Raw genomic sequence first — 18,460 nt, 5'->3', positions numbered from 1 at the left:
AATAATTTCAGACACCAGTTCTTTAAAGCCATGTTTATTGCATTGAATAATGAGATACACTCATCAACTTGCAATGCTTCCAAAGTTTTCAAAGGACTTTGGATAATTACAAATCAGTGGCGGTCGGTGACTTCTCTTCCGAGGGGCGTGGAGTTTTATGTGTGTTGCTCGTCAATTCAGAATGTGTTTGTTGCGTTATGTGAACCATGTGAATCATGTCTCTTGTCAAAATACGAGCCTGCTGCACACATGTTGAAAGGATTTATGATAAAAGAGACACTCGTATTCACAAAATACTCACAAGACACTGACTTAAAGGACAAGTTCGGTATTTTACACTTAAAGCCCTGTTTTCAGATTGTTTATGAGGAAATAGAACGGTTTTGACTGAAATTTGGACATATGATACTGGCCTGAGAATTTTCAGGTGCTCTACAATGGCTGCATAAGTGCACTGGAACAATCCTTCTAAAATGCATTAAACTTTCACTTACAAAGACGTGAAACTCACCGAGTGGTCAGGGGTGTTCACTTATATGCTCACACAAAAATCACTGCAAAAGGGGCTTTCCAACAGGTTTTATCATAGTTTTTGTCCAACTCCATTGACTTGTATTAGATGTGCTGTGAGGTACGGTATTACTCCGCCGCCGCAAACGTTGTTTGTATTCTTGCAATTGGCAAAGGCGGATTATCGCCACCAACTGGGCTGAAGTGTCTATTATTCAAGCTCTCAATCGAAGAATATAAGGGTGTAAAACGTTTGGAAAAATAGGTCCACAAGTTTACAACGAATGGTAAAACACCTGTTGGAAAGCATCTTTTGCAGCGATTTTTGTGTGAGCATATCAGTGAACACCCCTGACCACTCACGTCTTTGTAAGCGAAAGTTTAATGCATTTTATGAAGGATTGTTTCAGTGCACCTATGGAGCCGTTGTAGAGGTGGGGGCTGATACATGTCGGGCCAGCATCATGTCCAAATTTCAGTCAAACCTCTCTATTTCATCATAAACAATCTAAAAACAGGGTTTTAAGTGTAAAATACCGAACTTGTCCTTTAACACTAAACTTTGATTACGCATGAGATTAAGCGGGTATCTGGCAAACGTGAGCATCTCTTTTATCATAAACCCTTTAGACACATCTGCTGTTGGCTTGTATTTTGATATCACACATAAGTTTACATGCCGTATCAAACACATATTTTGAAATAATGAGCCACACTTATGACGGGCCAGATAAATGTTGTGACCAAGGCCGTAGCCAGGATTTTTCAAATACCGAGGACAAATTATTTTTTATTATTTATATTTTTTCCATATTACAGAATAATAATAAACACGTCCAAACTACGACATAGCACAAATGTAACTGTGTATGTGAGAATTTTGTTGGTGACTTAAAGCATCTAAAATAAATCAATGGTTACATTTCATCATCTGAAGTGTAAGTCACCCTTTGCCTAAAAACTGCAAAACTGTCATTTTTTTTCAAGAAGCTTCTTAAATTTTCAATTTAGGATGAATTTTTAAAAGTATAGAAGGAGTTTATATATAATATGGGCTCTTATTGTCAGATTTTTCTTCAATATTCAGTGCAATATTCAGTGTAACTCTGTCCTGAGATGTGATAGAAAGATGAAGGCCGTCTCCAGCCGCACAGCAATTCTATCTAATCTACGGCCTATTATACGTCAGTCTGAGATTGATACAGTGCCAAAACCAGTTACTGTTAAGTTAGCACTTCTGAACATCCGTTCACTAAAGAACCAATCCTTTTTAGTTAATGATCTTATCACCACTAACAACCTGGACTTTATGTTTCTAAATGAAACTTGGTTAGATGACAGCTGTAGTGCTACAGTCCTCAATGAATCAGCCCCACCCAACTTTACCTTTATAAATGTTTGTAGAGCTGTTAGAAGAGGTGGAGGAATAGCTGCTTTATTCAAAGATGCCTTTCAATGCAAGCAAGTGTTACTTGGTGATTACCAGTTTTTTGAATATTTGTGTATTGCTTTAAAAGGTACACCACGCATTCTGTTTACAATTATTTATAGACCTCCCAAATACACCCCAGCATTTGTTGATGAATTCACAGAACTTTTATCAACAATTTCCTCTGAATTTGATTATTTTGTTATTGCTGGAGATTTCAATATTCATATAGACAATGCAGAAAACAATGCTGCAATTGAACTGTTAAATGTTTTAAACACTTTTGATCTGACCCAGCACGTGCAAGGTCCTACACACAATCGGGGACACACTCTTGATCTGCTCATTAGCAAGGGTCTAAACATTTTATCCACTGTAATCAAGGATGAAGCGCTATCTGACCATTTCTGTGTTTACTTTGATTTATTGATCTGTCCTGCCACTGATGCTAGATCTGTCTATGTCAAAAAAACAAATGCAATGAGTTTGCAACCTTTTTCTCTGAGAAGATCAGTAATATCAGAATGACGATCAATACGGCCTCATATTGTACTGTGGTCAGTCAGATATCATTGCAACAACCTCAGAAATTAGCCATTCTCTCAGAATATGACATAATTGATATAAAAACCTTGGAAGAAACAGTACAACATCTTAAAGCATCAACCAGCAGCCTTGACACGCTCACCACATCTTTTCTCAAAAAGGTACTTAACTGCTTAGAAACTGACCTCTTAAAAATAGTAAATACCTCTCTGATCACAGGCACATTTCCAGAGTCATTAAAAACAGCAGTTGTTAAGCCTCTCCTAAAAAAGAGTAACCTAGACAAAACCATACTTAGCAACTACAGACCAATATCAAATCTTCCGTTTATAGGCAAGATCATTGAAAAGGTTGTTTTTAATCAGCTGAACAAATTCTTAAACTCAAATGGCCATTTGGACAATTTTCAATCTGGTTTCCGTCAGCATCACAGCACAGAGACAGTGCTCATAAAGATAATAAATGATATTCGCTTAAACTCTGATTCAGGTAAAATATCAGTGCTGGTGCTACTAGATCTTAGTGCTGCCTTTGACACAGTAGATCACACCATACTCTTACATAGACTGGAAAACTGGGTAGGGCTCTCTGGGATGGTCCTCAAATGGTTTAAATCATACCTACAAGGAAGAGGTTACTATGTGAACATAGGTAACCATAAATCTGAGTGGACATCCATGACATGTGGAGTCCCACAGGGTTCAATTCTTGCACCGCTTCTGTTTAATTTGTATATGCTCCCACTTGGTCAAATAATGAAAAAGAACCAAATTGCTTACCACAGCTATGCAGATGACACCCAGATATACTTAGCCCTGTCACCTAATGATTACAGCCCCATTGACTCTCTATGTAAATGCATTGATGAAATTAACTGTTGGATGCGTCAAAACTTCCTCCAGTTAAACAAAGACAAAACTGAAGTCATTGTATTTGGAAATAAAGATGAAACTCTCAAAGTTACCACATACCTTGACTCTAGGGGTCTAAAGACACAAAATAAAGTCAGAAATCTTGGTGTAATTTTAGAGTCTGACCTTAATTTCAGTAGTCACGTGAAAGCAATAAGCAAATCAGCTTACTACCATCTCAGAAATATTGCCAGAATTAGCTGTTTTGTCTCAAGACAGGACTTAGAGAAACTTGATCATGCTTTCATCACCAGCAGGGTGGATTACTGCAATGGACTTCTTACTGGGATCCCCAAAAAGACCATTAGACAGCTGCAGCTCATACAAAACACTGCTGCCAGAATTCTGACCAGAACCAAAAAATCTGAGCACATTACTCCAGTCCTCAGGTCCTTACACTGGCTTCCTGTTACATTTAGAATAGATTTTAAAGTATTGTTACTCATTTATAAATCATTTCATGGCTTAGGACCCAAATACATGACAGATATGCTAACTGTATATAAACCTAACAGATTACTCAGATCATTAGGATCGGGTCAGTTAGAAATCCCAAGGGTTCACTCAAAACAAGGTGCATCAGCATTTAGTTATTATGCCACCTGTAGCTGGAATCAGCTTCCAGAAGAGATCAGATGTGCTTCAACAGTAAACACTTTTAAATCTAGATTAAAAACACATCTGTTTAACTCTGCATTTACTAGGGCTGTCAAATTTTAATTCGAATTTCGAATATTCGTCGAATGTAAAAAAAATATGCATATTCGAATGTAAAACTTTGCATTCGAATTTTACCTGTGTCAGGAAGCTCACGCAACGTTATGATGACGTAACTGACGCGGATTGTTATACAGAGCGTTAGCGGCTCAGTCAACTATGCGGAGCAAGCCAGCGTTATTCATTTGAAAATAGCAAGAAAAGACAGTACGAGTCGGACAGAATACGTATTAAAATGGCTGTGTGATGCTGCTTTGGTTTTTGGAGCATCAACTGGAATTCAACCGCAAAGTGAAACTAGCTGAGATGACAGAATTAGTGTCGTCTGCTTCTAAATGCAGTTTTAAAGTTTAAAATAACTGATCAACACGAAAGTGCCATAATACAGCTGCTTGTTTAGCAACATTAAAACCATATGTGCATCTACAGAGTCCACACCGCATATGAGAGAGTTGCAATGTAACGCCGCGGTGGCTTTATTTTTATAACTGACTGGAAACTTGACTTTCACCTGGACATTTGATATGCAAGTTTTTCATCAACATTATCTGCGTGAAATATAAACATGATGATCATCTGCCAACTCAACTGTTTCAGCATGTCTTCTATGTTAATTACGGAGAGTCTGCTTTATTAACGGCTTCGCTGCATGTAAGTTAAACATTTCGGTAACACTTTATTTTACGACCCGCAAAGTACCGGGTATTTAAACCGAATTTACAGCGTACCTATTTGTAACAACAGGGTACCTCTACAGTACGTACTTGTAGGTATAAGGGAATATTATTTTAAGTTTGGGGTAATAAGGAGGTAAGAATATGAAGAATTATAAATGATTTATACTCTAAGTATTTTATAACTACAGGGTACCTATTGTAATATTACGTGGTATGTATGACTAGTCAAGTCTGTGGGGAAATTATGTTTTATTTCTTTATTTAATTTATTGTGAATTTTTCATATTGACTACTGAATGTTGATATAGTCGATGTCTACGAGCCACATCGACAAATAAATATAACAGCACATCACTTTTATTTTAGTAGCCTATATTACTTGCTTTTAATAACAAAAGTCCAACTGATTTAATGTGGTTATCTTTTTTTTAAGGTAAGTACAATAAAAATAGCAACTTATTCCCTATTTATCAGGAAACTCTTACATTTGCGGACATATTTGAAGTGGTGCTTTGCAATTTATTTACTTTTATTTCAAATGACACGACCACAAAGCAGCACGCTATTTGTTTATTTTTAATAGGTGTTATCATTGGTAGAATAAAACTTTGCAACATGTGTAAACACAAGTATTTTAGCCAAATATAATTTATGCAATGGCAAACCAGAATGAAACAACAGCAGATATCAGCTCCCGCTAAAGAAAAAGACGACTACATGCGTAGGCTACTGCGCAGGTGTAGAGCGCGCGGCCGTATGCGGGAGGTTTGCTGGAACGCGATCCTGAGGTGATATTTCTTTAAGAGGTTTTAAAAACTTTCTACCATGTGGATTACGGCTTCGAGTGATGTGAGCAGGATCCGCATGCTGGATAAGGTGACTTGTTTTGTTAATACATGACTCACGCATTTCAAACAATGTTTTTCAAGACAGTTTAACAGTAGCAGCTAGCTAGCACATAAATTAGCCTAAACTTTATAACTGGCTCAGAAAACTCAGTTTTTGTCAAGTCACAGTGAAGAAACATTTACTGAAGGCTTTAATTTATGTTTTTTATATGTAATGCAGAACAGCATTTGTGAGACGACATCAACTCAACATCCGAGTGGACAAGAACACCAACAGAGGAAGCCAGCCGCAAAAACAACGAATAATTGTCATGACTTTTTATTTGAAATAAAAGTTATGTGATAATAAACATTAAGTGTTGGCTTAATTATAGTGTTTTAAAGATGTTTTGAAATAAGGTGTTTTAAAATAAAAATAATATTATTCTGTATGTTTATGGTATTTACCCTATAACATTTATAACAAGAGGTGAACAAAGCACCACTTTAGTTTACAGCCCGCAAATATGAGAGTTACCCGGTAAATACACAAAACAAGTGGGGAATAAGACCCACTTTAATTTACAGCCCGCAAATATAAGAGTTACCTGGTAACTCCTGTATACATATACAGATCAAAGAGGTACAAGTTGCTATTATTTTTTATTGTGTGTTATATTTTATTTGCCGACGTGGCTTAGACATCAACTGTAGGCTTAACAATACACTTAATCAGGTAAGTAGCATATATGAATAAAAACATATTACACATAGACCATAGACGTAAGTCATACATACCACGTAATATTACAATAGGTACCCTGTAGTTATGAAATACTTAGAGAACAATTTCCCATATATTCTTACCCCCTTATTACCCCAAAATCAAAATACCGTTCCCCCACACCTACAAGTACGCACTGTAGAGGCACTCTGTTGTTACAAATAGGTACGCTGTAAATTCGGTTTAATTACGCGGTACTTTGCGGGTCGTAAAATAAAGTGTTACCATAAGTTGTTGTGAATAGCGTTTAAGCTTGACAAAAATTAAATGACTAATGATCTTTCCCACTTATTTTGGCTTAAATAAAGATTCATTCGTTTTCATACTTTATTAGAAACACGTACATTTATCTACTTATATATTATATAAAATGCCCTATATTAATATGCATTGTCTATGTATGGCATTCGTTTTGTACATTTACAGGTGCACAAATATACTGGTTAATTTTGATTTAATTAAGACAACGCGTTGTGTTCTGTATTGACTGAGGCTCTGTAATAAAAAAAAATTAATTAATGTATGGTAAATAAAATAATTTGTTAATGTATACATGGATAGTTTCTTGACAATGTTTATGTTAATAGCCTACACACGCTGGCTGTTGAGGCATTTTGCACTTCCAGATATCTATGTGCACTTTTGTTCCTTTGCATATGAATTTAAGAAATTATCTTTAATTTATTAGTGTTTATAACATTCGTTTTAACCAAAAATATGCTGTGCATGATTTGTTTATATTATTGGGGCTTTGTGCTGCGCCCTCTTGTGGGCTTTTAGGAGTATTTTCTCCAAGATAAAGTAGGTCTTTATTAGGGATGCACCGATATGGAAATTTTGGCCGATACCGATAACCGATAACTCTTTAAATTTGGGGTCCGATAACCGATATCTATAGGCCGAAATATTCATATTATTTTCACAATGAAAAACTCCCAGAATGCGGACATCTTGTCTTTGCGCTAGACTAGCATACTCTTCTTAAGCCCACAACACGTGTCATCTTCGTGCTATGTCACAGAAAGCACCAATCAAAACTCCACATGGCCAACAATGAGCAAGTGAAGTGGTTCAACAAACCAAAAATTATCCATAATTTATCGGCTTTCATTTATCGGCCTAATTTTGCTATCAGACCGATAACCGATAATATTAAAAATAAGCAGTTATCGGCCGATAACGATATGTCGGCCGATATATCGTGCATCCCTAGTCTTTATAATTCGAATATAATTCGAATTTTATTATTTTTCAAGGACGAATTTCGAATGTACTTATTCAGCCATTTTGACAGCCCTAGCATTTACTGAATGAGCACTGTGCTGCTTCACACTGACTGCACTTTTAACTCAAGTCACTTTTACTTCTGTTTTATTCTTTTTAACATTTTAAAGTGTTATTATTAAAATCACATTTATTTTCTTTAATTGCTATTTTAAATTCTCATGTATCTTTGTTTTTATTGTGATTTTATTGTGTATTTTTACATTTTCTTTTTTTCTCTTTTATATATTGTTTCCTCATTTCTATGTAAAGCACTATGAATGACCTCTGTGTATGAAATGTGCTATACAAATAAACCTGCCTTGCCTTGCCTTGCCTTGCCTTAAGTCATCTTTTTCAAAAATACATTTTTGGTTTTCTAATAATTTTTAGCAAAATTAGTCAGTTTGGCAAAGGTATATTTTTGGTCTACAAAAGTAATTTCAAGCATTTAACCATGCACCTTCAGATTAAATGATTTTTAAGATCATAGTTAACATTTTAGTCAAGTGACCAGTGATGCCACAGTTACTTTGAAAAAGTAATCTGATTACTGATTACTCCTTTAAAAAGTTACTTTACAGATTACTTGATTTTAAAAGTAACTAAGTTAGATTATAAGTTACTTTGTTAGTTACATTCCAGTAGCTGCCAACACCCCCACTGCCTCAACATTGAAAATGACAACCGGTTTTGCCAACACTCACTTTATTTGAAGTGCATTTTTAACAGTAACGTCAACAATGTATCTCCTGACATTTTAAGTTGAACTGTTGTGTTTTAAAAAACTAAAATATATATATATATGAGTCTTTCTTGACTTCACTTAACATAAATAGGAAAGAGCAGGGGCCATTTTCAGAAAAACTTAATTTTACAAGCTAATGTTTCAGACAGAGATATATTTTTGCTGTGGTCAATAACTCACAAGTGTGGTCTACCAGCTGGAATTTTGAACTAATGTAAAATTACATTTTTATTTTAATTTTCAGTTTTATCAAATGTTTCAAAAGCAACCAACAGTACAAACTTAAATTGCTGAGACTAAAAAAAATTCAATAGTTTTGAACACTATGAAAATGAAATTAAATCAAATTAGAATAATATAATTTTTTTAACATATTATACACAGTATTAGCAGCGGGACAAAACTAACAAGTGTTACTTTTGACCCGACAGGATCTACTCACAAAATAAGTTTAAATATAGTTTAAACTCGACTTACTTTTATTTTGAAAAACTGAGAAGTCTTCAGGATGTTATATAGTAAATACCTTGTAGATTTATCAGTATTGTAACACATGAAACGAGAAAACAACGCGTTGTAAGAAAAAAAGACGGCTTTTGGAATTTACTTATCATGGTTGAAAACACAGTTCTGGATCTACATGTGGAAATCGGTGAGTAAATAACGCGATATTTGTCAACTCTTTCATAGGTTATGTGCTAATATGCTGTCATAGTGAGATGCAGATGTTATCAGGCTCTGAGAAAATCGCTTTGTTACTTTCGTTCTTCAACTCTCCCACACTTACTGGTTTTGCACTAAAGTCCAGCTTTTGTTGTTTGGGTAGTGGATGACCTCCGGCTCACTGCTTCTCACCACCGGGTGGGACTTGCTCTTAGTTTGACTGTCTGTGCCGTGCCGCGACTCCAAATGTTTTTTTTTTAATTTGATGTAGTGTTTTTGTAGCTGCATCTCTCTTCTCTCTCCATTGTACGTTGTTTACGTTTGTGTCGCTTACACGTGACCTGAGTTGTCCTCGTGCTGAAAACGTGACTTGTCGCACACCTGACTTCACTTCCCGAGACGCAGGAAGAAATATACAAGAAAATATATATTTTACTAAGGAAAATTTCAAAAATAGTAACGCACAGTGACTTGGATAAGTAACTTTAATCTGATTACTGGTTTGGAAATATTAACGCGTTAGATTACTCATTACTAAAAAAAGTGGTCAAATTAGAGCAACGCGTTACTAAGTAACGCGTTACCGGCATCACTGCAAGTGACCTTAAACTTTTGAACAGTAGTGTAGGTTTGAATCTAATTGGTAGCTGTATTGCATCTCATATTGTAGGCTATTTGCTGCATAACCATTAACTCTCCCCTTCCCTCCTTCTCTTTGTCTGCTCATCTTTTGCTGGCTTTTCAAATGATAATTTAGTTTGTTGCAGCCTTTTCATTTTCATTTGCTTTATTGATCAGAATTACAGACGTGGAAAGACTCTTTACTCAGCATAAGTTGCACGTTACATAAACATTCTTGCCTTTCTTGCATACTATTCTGGTATAAAAGCAGTGCTTATCATACTTGTGTGCGACCGCTACCTTTGAGCTTGTTGTACTTGCCATCGCTCATCGCTCTGTCGGGCAGACTGCACGTAAGGGCTGCCTGTGAGTGTCTAGCAGCAGCACCCTGCTCGTTGAGTGGAGAGAATGATACATGCTCTCGCGTCAGTCTCCAACCACGCCAGAAAAGATCGCTAGATTTGATAGAAGTCGCTAAAGGGGTTTAAAAATGGCTAAATCTAGGGACAAAGTCATCATCAAGTTGGCAACACGGCACTGCTGTGCATGTTTATACACTGTATGAACTTGAACTAAGCCTGCTTCTGGTTGGCTAACAAGGGAAATTCAGCCAGTCATCATTGGGTATGTGGTTGTCCCACCCCCTTTAACATACACAGGCCAATCATCATCAGTTGAAGAGAAAAACATTGCCTGTCTGATAGTCTGCTCACTTCAGTGAGATTAACGCGCAACATTTTAATGTCAGTAACAGTAACGACGGAAATTTATTTAATTATTTGTTACTGAAAAAATAACACCGTAGTAACAACGTTTATTTATAACGCTGTTATTTCCATCACTTCACGCGATGGTCCGTAGATGCAAGGATAATTGTTTCGTCTGCTATTTTCACATCAAAATGAAACAAAACTTCAACAGTAACGTCAACAATGTATCTCCTGACATTTTAAGTTGAACTGTTATGTTTTAAAAAACTAAAATATATATATATGAGTCTTTCTTGACTTCACTTAACATAAATAGGGAAGAGCAGGGGCCATTTTCAGAAAAACTTAATGAAACAAAACTTCAAGAAAAACGACGAGGACATGACCTCGGTGTCCTCAATGGTAGCTACGGCCATGGTTGTGACGAGCTTCGCATTGTGCGCCTTCGAAACAGAAGTCACCGGCCGCCACTGATTACAATGTAACCTTGTAACAACATTACAAATGTTTTACATTTAATGACAAATGAAGTTCATGAAGCACCATTCAGGGAGTTTTTTTAAAGAAACCCCGGATAATAATAATAATAATAATAATAATAATAATAGTGTACAACTGTAATGCTTACTGACAAAATAAGATTCACTCCATTTAGGGAGCTTGCACTACATTCAAAGTTTTTTCAACAACTTTGGACAATTTAAGTAAATTTTGTCACAAAACAGTCAAGTTTACTAAAAATAAAATGTACTCAGCTACATTCATGGCTTTCACAAGGCTTGCAAAGCTTTCATTCACTGACAAAATAGTTGCAGCACCATTTAAGTACACCTAAAGTTTTTAACAACTCTGTATTCATTTAATTAAATAATACTTTAACCACATTGCAAACTATAAAATAAATTTAAGATGCTGAGCACAAATATGTACCCAATGTAGCTCTCCTAATATGTACCATTAGGGGTTGTGCACACCAAAGCTTTTAAACGTGGCTGAAACGCCCGGCGGATGCCTACTTTTTTTAGCATACTCTCAGCTTCCTTTAGCTGAGTGCTTTGGTTGCTGTGATACTTCTGCATTGTTTATCAGTCGTTGTACAATGCGCCGGTTGGTTGTTGTGATATTTGTCCCACCGCTCCTCCACTGTGATTGGACAGAGGTGTGAGAACATTGGCGAGCTGACCTTTTCACCCAAAGTTGAATATTTTTCAATTATTGTAGCTCAGCGCTGAGCGTGGAAAAACCGCCAAGCTTTCAGCAGTGGCTTTTTTGAAAAACGCAGCACTTCCATTGGAAACAATTGAAAACATACGACGGTCATCGGTGTATCAGCTTTGGTGTGCACGCCCCCTAAGGTCAGATATGCTTACATTTGGTACAGTACTAATATTTACCTTTGAGGTACTCTTTAGGTTTGAAGCTGTACATCATGCCATTTTAAGTTTTTAAAATGCAAGTCTTCAAAATTTCTTCAAAAGGAGACTTGGAATACAGTGCACACGTCATATGGCTACTTTTAATATCCTTTCATTACTTTTTGTCACTTGAGAGCTTGTTGGTCATAGTCCCCATTCGCTTTCATTATATGGAAAATAGATTATGAAATGAAAGTCTTGCAGGTTTGAAATGACATGGAGACGAGTAAATAATGTCAGACGCTTAATTTCTAGGTGTGAACTTTCCCTTCAAATGCACTGCAGATAGTAATTATGTGCTTACAATAAACAAGACATTTCAGTTAGTTGGAGGGTTTTTGTAATGTGTAGCGTGGATGGAAGTAAACTAGAATAAGAGAAAATGCTGTCCGAAGGCTTGCAAACACCTTGACTGAATTTAAGCTGGCAGTGGTGTGAAGTAAAGAAATTTGATGATACACTCTTCGAAAGGATTTACACATCTGTGTGCATTAAGCTTTTAACACATATGTGTCATTTTAAAATGTGTCATTTTGTGTTGATTTTGTGTTAAAATATAACAAAAGTTGTGTTAAAATTTGTTGTTTCAATAATAACACAGAGATGGGTGGATTCTGGGACAACGCATTTAGTGTGTTGTTCCAGAATCAACACTAATGTGTTATTTTTAACACATTCGTTCTAATAGAACGTACAATGTGTGCATCACTGTCACTGTGCTAGACTCAAGGGATATTTATAGATAGCTGAAAAAATGGTGCGAGACAAAAATTCACTGCACTTCAAGTCGATTCAGTTCTGTTTGTGAAAGACTTCACATAGTCAAGCAAAGAACGGGATCTGCCAGGAGGTACAAGTTCACAAGTATTCAGATTTTTCCTCCGCAGTGAGGCTTTTGGAGCTCTGCTTTATTGACTTGTACTATAGATTTGTTTATATTTGTATTTGTTACATTCACATGTATGATACTTGCCTGGAACCATCTACTGCCCCAAATATGTAATAATTTATGACCATGAATAATGAAACAATCATGGATGCAGTAGAGATCAAAAATAATATAACAGGCAAAACTAAATTAGATGTTATATCTCTAAATTATAAATGAGCATAATGCTGCTTTCAGAATTTTATGTTAAACATTTGTTGTTTGAACATGACCTTTAACAAGATCAAGAACCAATGAGAACATTTCTATAAGAGACTTGGGTTGATGTTTTTAACATAGGCAAAATTACAAAATTAATTAAATCAGTAGCATCTAAAATACAAGTGAGCAACACAAATTGTAACATTGCATGCTTGCAATGTTGAAAACGTATTTTAAGTTCAGAAGTTTGTTTCTATGACAGTAACTTTCGCTAATTTGCCATGCCAGTTTTGTTTTCAAATTGAAATAAACTCTTCTTTTTACCAAGACAATATGAGTCATGTTGCCAATTATTATTGCTGTTTGAAATAATGGTCTTATTTTTTAAATTGTTTTAAAAATAAGCTTTTATTAATCCATTATGTACCATTTTAGCAGCCATTGCACCAGTCTACTATGTAACATAATCTTTAAGAAATTGTTTAAAGTGAAAGTCCACCCTAAAACAACATTATGCTCAAACACTATATTTCATGACATATTGTAACACAGTCTCACCCCATGTCGTCAATATTTGACGACACTTGACCATTCGTCAATATGTGACGCGGAGGGTATACCTTTCGCGTCATTTTTTGACGAACTGGGGACTTCAATACTATTACGTCCGTTGCATTCTCTTCTCCTATTTTCTTACCATTTTCGCGTCGGTTTAGGGTTAGATTACGCAAAATTAAACAGTGTACGCGAAATTAAACAGTGTACGCGAAATTAAACAGTTGTCACCTGGCGTTGGGGTTAGAGTTAGGTTTGGGTAGGGATGTCATTATGTAAATCTAACCCTAAACCGACGCGAAAATGGTAAGAAAATAGGAGAAGAGAATGCAACGGACGTAATAGTATTGAAGTCCCCAGTTCGTCAAAAAATGACGCGAAAGGTATACCCTCCGCGTCACATATTGACGAATGGTCAAGTGTCGTCAAATATTGACGACATGGGGTGAGACTGGGTTGAATATTTGTAGTTGATTCTGCTGCCATCAAATGTACTAACTCCATATAAAAAAATTAAAGCATTTAACTGCTACAGTAACGGTGATTGACAGCTGCACAGGATGAACTAACGTTAGCTTGCTTTGCTCGTGTTCATAATAACAACAACATGATAATAACTTTCTACCTAGTACTGTATGTTTACCATAGTTACACAAAATAAGCAACAACTAAGCCAAATGATGTTTTAGATATTTTTCCAATTTTACATTACCTGAGTCCGCGGAAAAACTGGGCTGAAAACAGTACTCAAAATCTTTCTGACGAAAATGCTGGCTGCATATTCAAATTTTCGAGTAGTGGTGTGTCAGCTGAGGGTCGCGTTGATGTCAACAATAAAAACTCCCAGTGGCCTGAATTTGTTGTCCTTACATCCACATACTGCACAGGTTCTAGTCATCTTTTATTAAGGGTTTTGGTGATTTTCCCTTCAGACACGGTTAAAGCGGAGTTGCTCTTTGGATGGGTTCGTCTGCCACCTAACTTCAAGTTGACTTGAGTTGATTTGAGAGCAGGCTGAGCGGTAAAAGAAGTCATTAGGCTTGTTCGGCTTCATGTTGCGTTGCGGGAATCGGCAGCGGGATGACGTCGGGGTACCGCGAGAGCGATTCGCGAAATCATACGGAGGAGTTTGCTTTTAAATCGCTCTCACGGAACCTCAAAGTCATCTGGCTGTCGGTTCCTGTGGTGCCGCATGTAGTCAAACAAACCTGAAGACTGCATCTAACAGTAGTTAGTGGGTGGAGCTAATGACTCAGTTTCATGCAGTGCATTCTGGTTAATTGAGTCCATTAAAGACCGTTACGAAAATTCAGCTTCAACACACTATCAATCTTATAATTGAAATCGTGCAAATTTCTTTTTTTTTTGCTCATGTAAAATGCAAAATGGACATAAATTACCTGTGATAACAGCCTAAAATGTCTAGATTGGACTTCCCCTTTAAGGTTTTCAGTTGCTGTGGGAGCTGTTCAACTGTAAGGTCAGTGACGACTTCATGACTAAAGTTGTTCCCATCTACTGGGATGTATCGCAGAAAGCATAAATATTTAGTCATTTGTAACTTCATACATGTATTTACTTTATAATAAATGTATATGTATTTAACTTTATAATATTTGATTAATTTAATGCCGTCTTGGTGATCAAGAAGTAATTTTCGCAAAAACATTTATAAAACATTTATGCGGCGTTTACCAGAAACTCTTTTACACAGCGTGTTGATAAAAATTGCCAAAAACATAATGCCTTCTGTAATTTAAATGAGTTCGTTACTCGCGTTACTCTATTTTGTAAAAAAGAACACTTACAGACAAGACATTTCTGATTTAACATCGCATGGCCGTGGTGGGCGGCGCAATGAATCATTAAACTTCATAGCTGACAGTGCATATAGAATGAACATGAAAAATCTAAACGGGACAACATACCTTTGTTTAAAAAGTCATAATCCATCCGGTCTCATGTTTGTAAATTCTCTTTGCCAAGCAATCCCAGTATGACATTAACTTGCATTTGTAGTCCACAAAATCAATAAATCTGAGAAATGTTAATATATTCTTATATGTTTACATCAGCCTTCATGGAAGAGAACGATCCGCGATTGTTGTTTCCAGAAAAAAAAAATTCACACTGGGCTGTACAACAAAACTCCATAGTATGTGCGAGTGCGCTTTAGTTTCAGTTTCACTCGCTCCGTATCCGACAAAACAATCCACTCGCTCTGTCCCTTACGAAAATTAACCATGGTTTTATTGTGGTAAAAGTGTAGTAACCATGTTTTTTTGGTCAATTGATTACTATGAGCAAAACCATGGTTTGACTACACTAACCATGGTTTAACTATGGTTTTTGAAAACCATGGTTGTCAAAACCATGGTTATTTTGTGGTAACCATGGTTTTACTACAGTAACCATGGTTTTTTGGTCTTAACTGTAGTAAAACCATGGTTAATTTTCGTAAGGGGTGTCCGTCGGACAAAACAATTCACATACTCCGTTTTCTGATTAAATATCTTCCTTTAATCCTGTTTATCATTTAAATCCAACAGAAAACATATACAAACAATTTATGACCAAAGAGCGCACTACCGCCACAAGCTTTACAAGCTGTGTCCCAAATCCATGGCCGCACCCTGCTAAGCATGCGACCTAAAAAGGTGAGCACTCCGTCTTTCAAGGTGGAAGCCTCAGAAGTTCGCGAAGAAATGAGACGTCTAACCTTCAGGGGACCCATAATTTGCGTCAGCTGCTGCACGTGCACACCGTGCCTGTCAGACGTTTCTGGCTTATTAAAATAAATATGGAATCAGAAAAATTATAATTTATTTTAGAAAATATTGACACGTTGACACAGAATATTTGTCTAAATGGTCTAAATGATATACATAAATAAACTAAGCTTACATATTAAGATCATTTCTAACAAAAATATTCAACGACTGAATCTAAAGCAAAATAGGCTCCTTCAGTATGTGATATATTAGAGTCTTACATGTAAAATAACCCATGCATATTATTTTATTGTTTGACTGTTAAGTCCTGTTCATATTTACATTTAAAAAGCAGACATAAAAGTAACTTAAAAGTTACTTTCCCTAGTAACTAATTACTTTTAATATACAGTAACTGGTAGAGTAATTCAATTACTTTTAAAAGAAGTAACTGTAACTAATTACTAATTTTCAGTAACTTGTCCAACACTGCCTACAGGTAGTAACATTGCTGTTACATTTCTGGAACGCATCCTGGAAAATGTAGAAAAGGGTGTGTCGTAGTAACAACGTAGTTATCATTCAGCTCTTTGACGTGGGGGGTTTAAATGCAGATGGCTCACGACGAAAAATTTCTGCAAAGTAGAATGAGGCAGAGATCACACTCTAAGAAAAAAATTTTAAACATTTTTTTGTGTTATGCTTTGAACACATTATGTGTTAATTTTGTGTTAAAATAAAACACAAGTTGTGTTAAAAGTTACGATAATAACACAGATGTGTGTATTCTGGGACAAAGCAATTAGTGTTTTTAACACATCCGTTCTAAGAGTGCAGAGCTCCTTACTATTTGAGCTGAAGATGAGATTGCTCGTCAGCTTAAGAGTATGTGATGCGCTAGTTCATGATCAAATAAAACAATTATGTAATCAATAATTGTAATGAAATACTTGTCATTAGCAAACTCAAGACAATGCAGAAATATCCACCAAGTGCACAATAAAATACATTACACGTCACGTGTCTCTTTATGGGATCTTTATTGGATGTGTGTAAACGCAAAATTCCAGAAAATCATTGGCAGTGTAAATGAATCAAAATCAAACGATCCCCGGACAAATCCTGCACACAGGATTTTCGTAATCTGTGTGTAAAAAGGACTTTGTAGAGTAGAAACAGCATATGGTTTACCAAACAATGGTCCTTGCAATAAATAACTAAAGTTAGCATTAAACATACAGAACTGCAGATGGACGCTATACCTTTAAAAAAGTTTCTTTGTAAACTCTTAGAACAGATGTGGTAAAAAACACATCAGTGCTAGTTTAGGTACAACAAACTAAATGCGTTGTCCCAGAATCCACACATCTCTGTGTAATTATTGAAACTTTTATCTTGTGTTTTTTCTTTAACACAAAATTAACACAAAATTACACATAATGTGTTAAAATGACACATAATGTGTTCAAAGCATGACAACAAATAAAGTGTAAAAAATTAACACATCCTTTTTTATAACATAGCTGATTCTAGCAGCTCCTAAAATGTGCTTTCCATCTGCAGTATGTCTGATCTGATCAATACTGAAAAACCTTTGATGACCTGAGCATTCATATATTGAGAGTGATATTATGCTTCGATTTCATTCTCCACATGAAGTCTTCGGCTGGAGATAACTTTCATGTCCCGAAAAACATGATTCTCAAAAAGAAACGTGCCCAGAGGCAATTATGAAAGCATCTGTGAGCCTCATTTGAAGCCTGTGGTAGCCCCATGCTGGCCATCCACCCTGTCAGCGGTAAGAATTTGACAGTCCTGCGTCAGTACTTTGTCCAGAGGAGGGGTGTGCATCGACATGGTTTTCTTCCTGCTGGACGTACTATCTCTTTTTCTTTGTTTTCATCTTCTCCTCTGCAGGCTGCTAAAGCAGATCGATGAATGACAGGTGGGCTTGGCCATGTTTTAGATGTTTGGAGGAGGTCTGCCCTTACGGTCCACTCCCTGCTGTAGTATTTGGAGATGGCATGGAGAAACAGAATCTTAAAGAAGAGAAGCTTACTAGCTGAAATCAAGTTGGCCTGCTGCTGTTAATGAATCTCATGTACTGTGGACCTCGCTGTGATTGACAGGATGTACTTCAGAGGCAATTAGAGAATACACAGAAGAGTCTGTCGCCACATGACTGGCCTTAATTTAACACAGAGTCTTAAGCAACCAGAACACTGGGTAGATAAACAGAACATTTAAACCTACAGAGTCTCCAGTGGCACCAAATCAAAAATA

At 36.3% G+C, this 18,460-nt stretch overlaps 1 long non-coding RNA gene across 1 annotated transcript; it reads left to right on the top strand.

Moving 5' to 3' along the window:
- The first annotated feature begins 4,923 nt into the window (after positions 1-4,923).
- Positions 4,924-5,988, top strand: LOC141359588 (uncharacterized). The gene is made up of 2 exons (XR_012366103.1): positions 4,924-5,666; positions 5,859-5,988. It is a non-coding gene; the product is annotated as an uncharacterized lncRNA (long non-coding RNA).
- The last annotated feature ends 12,472 nt before the right edge of the window (positions 5,989-18,460 follow it).

Source organism: Misgurnus anguillicaudatus, chromosome 23, assembly GCF_027580225.2.
Source record: "Misgurnus anguillicaudatus chromosome 23, ASM2758022v2, whole genome shotgun sequence".
NCBI classification, from domain to species: Eukaryota; Metazoa; Chordata; class Actinopteri; order Cypriniformes; family Cobitidae; genus Misgurnus; species Misgurnus anguillicaudatus.
Note: the sequence above shows the minus strand (reverse complement) of the source record. Positions and strands in the feature narration are given on the sequence as shown.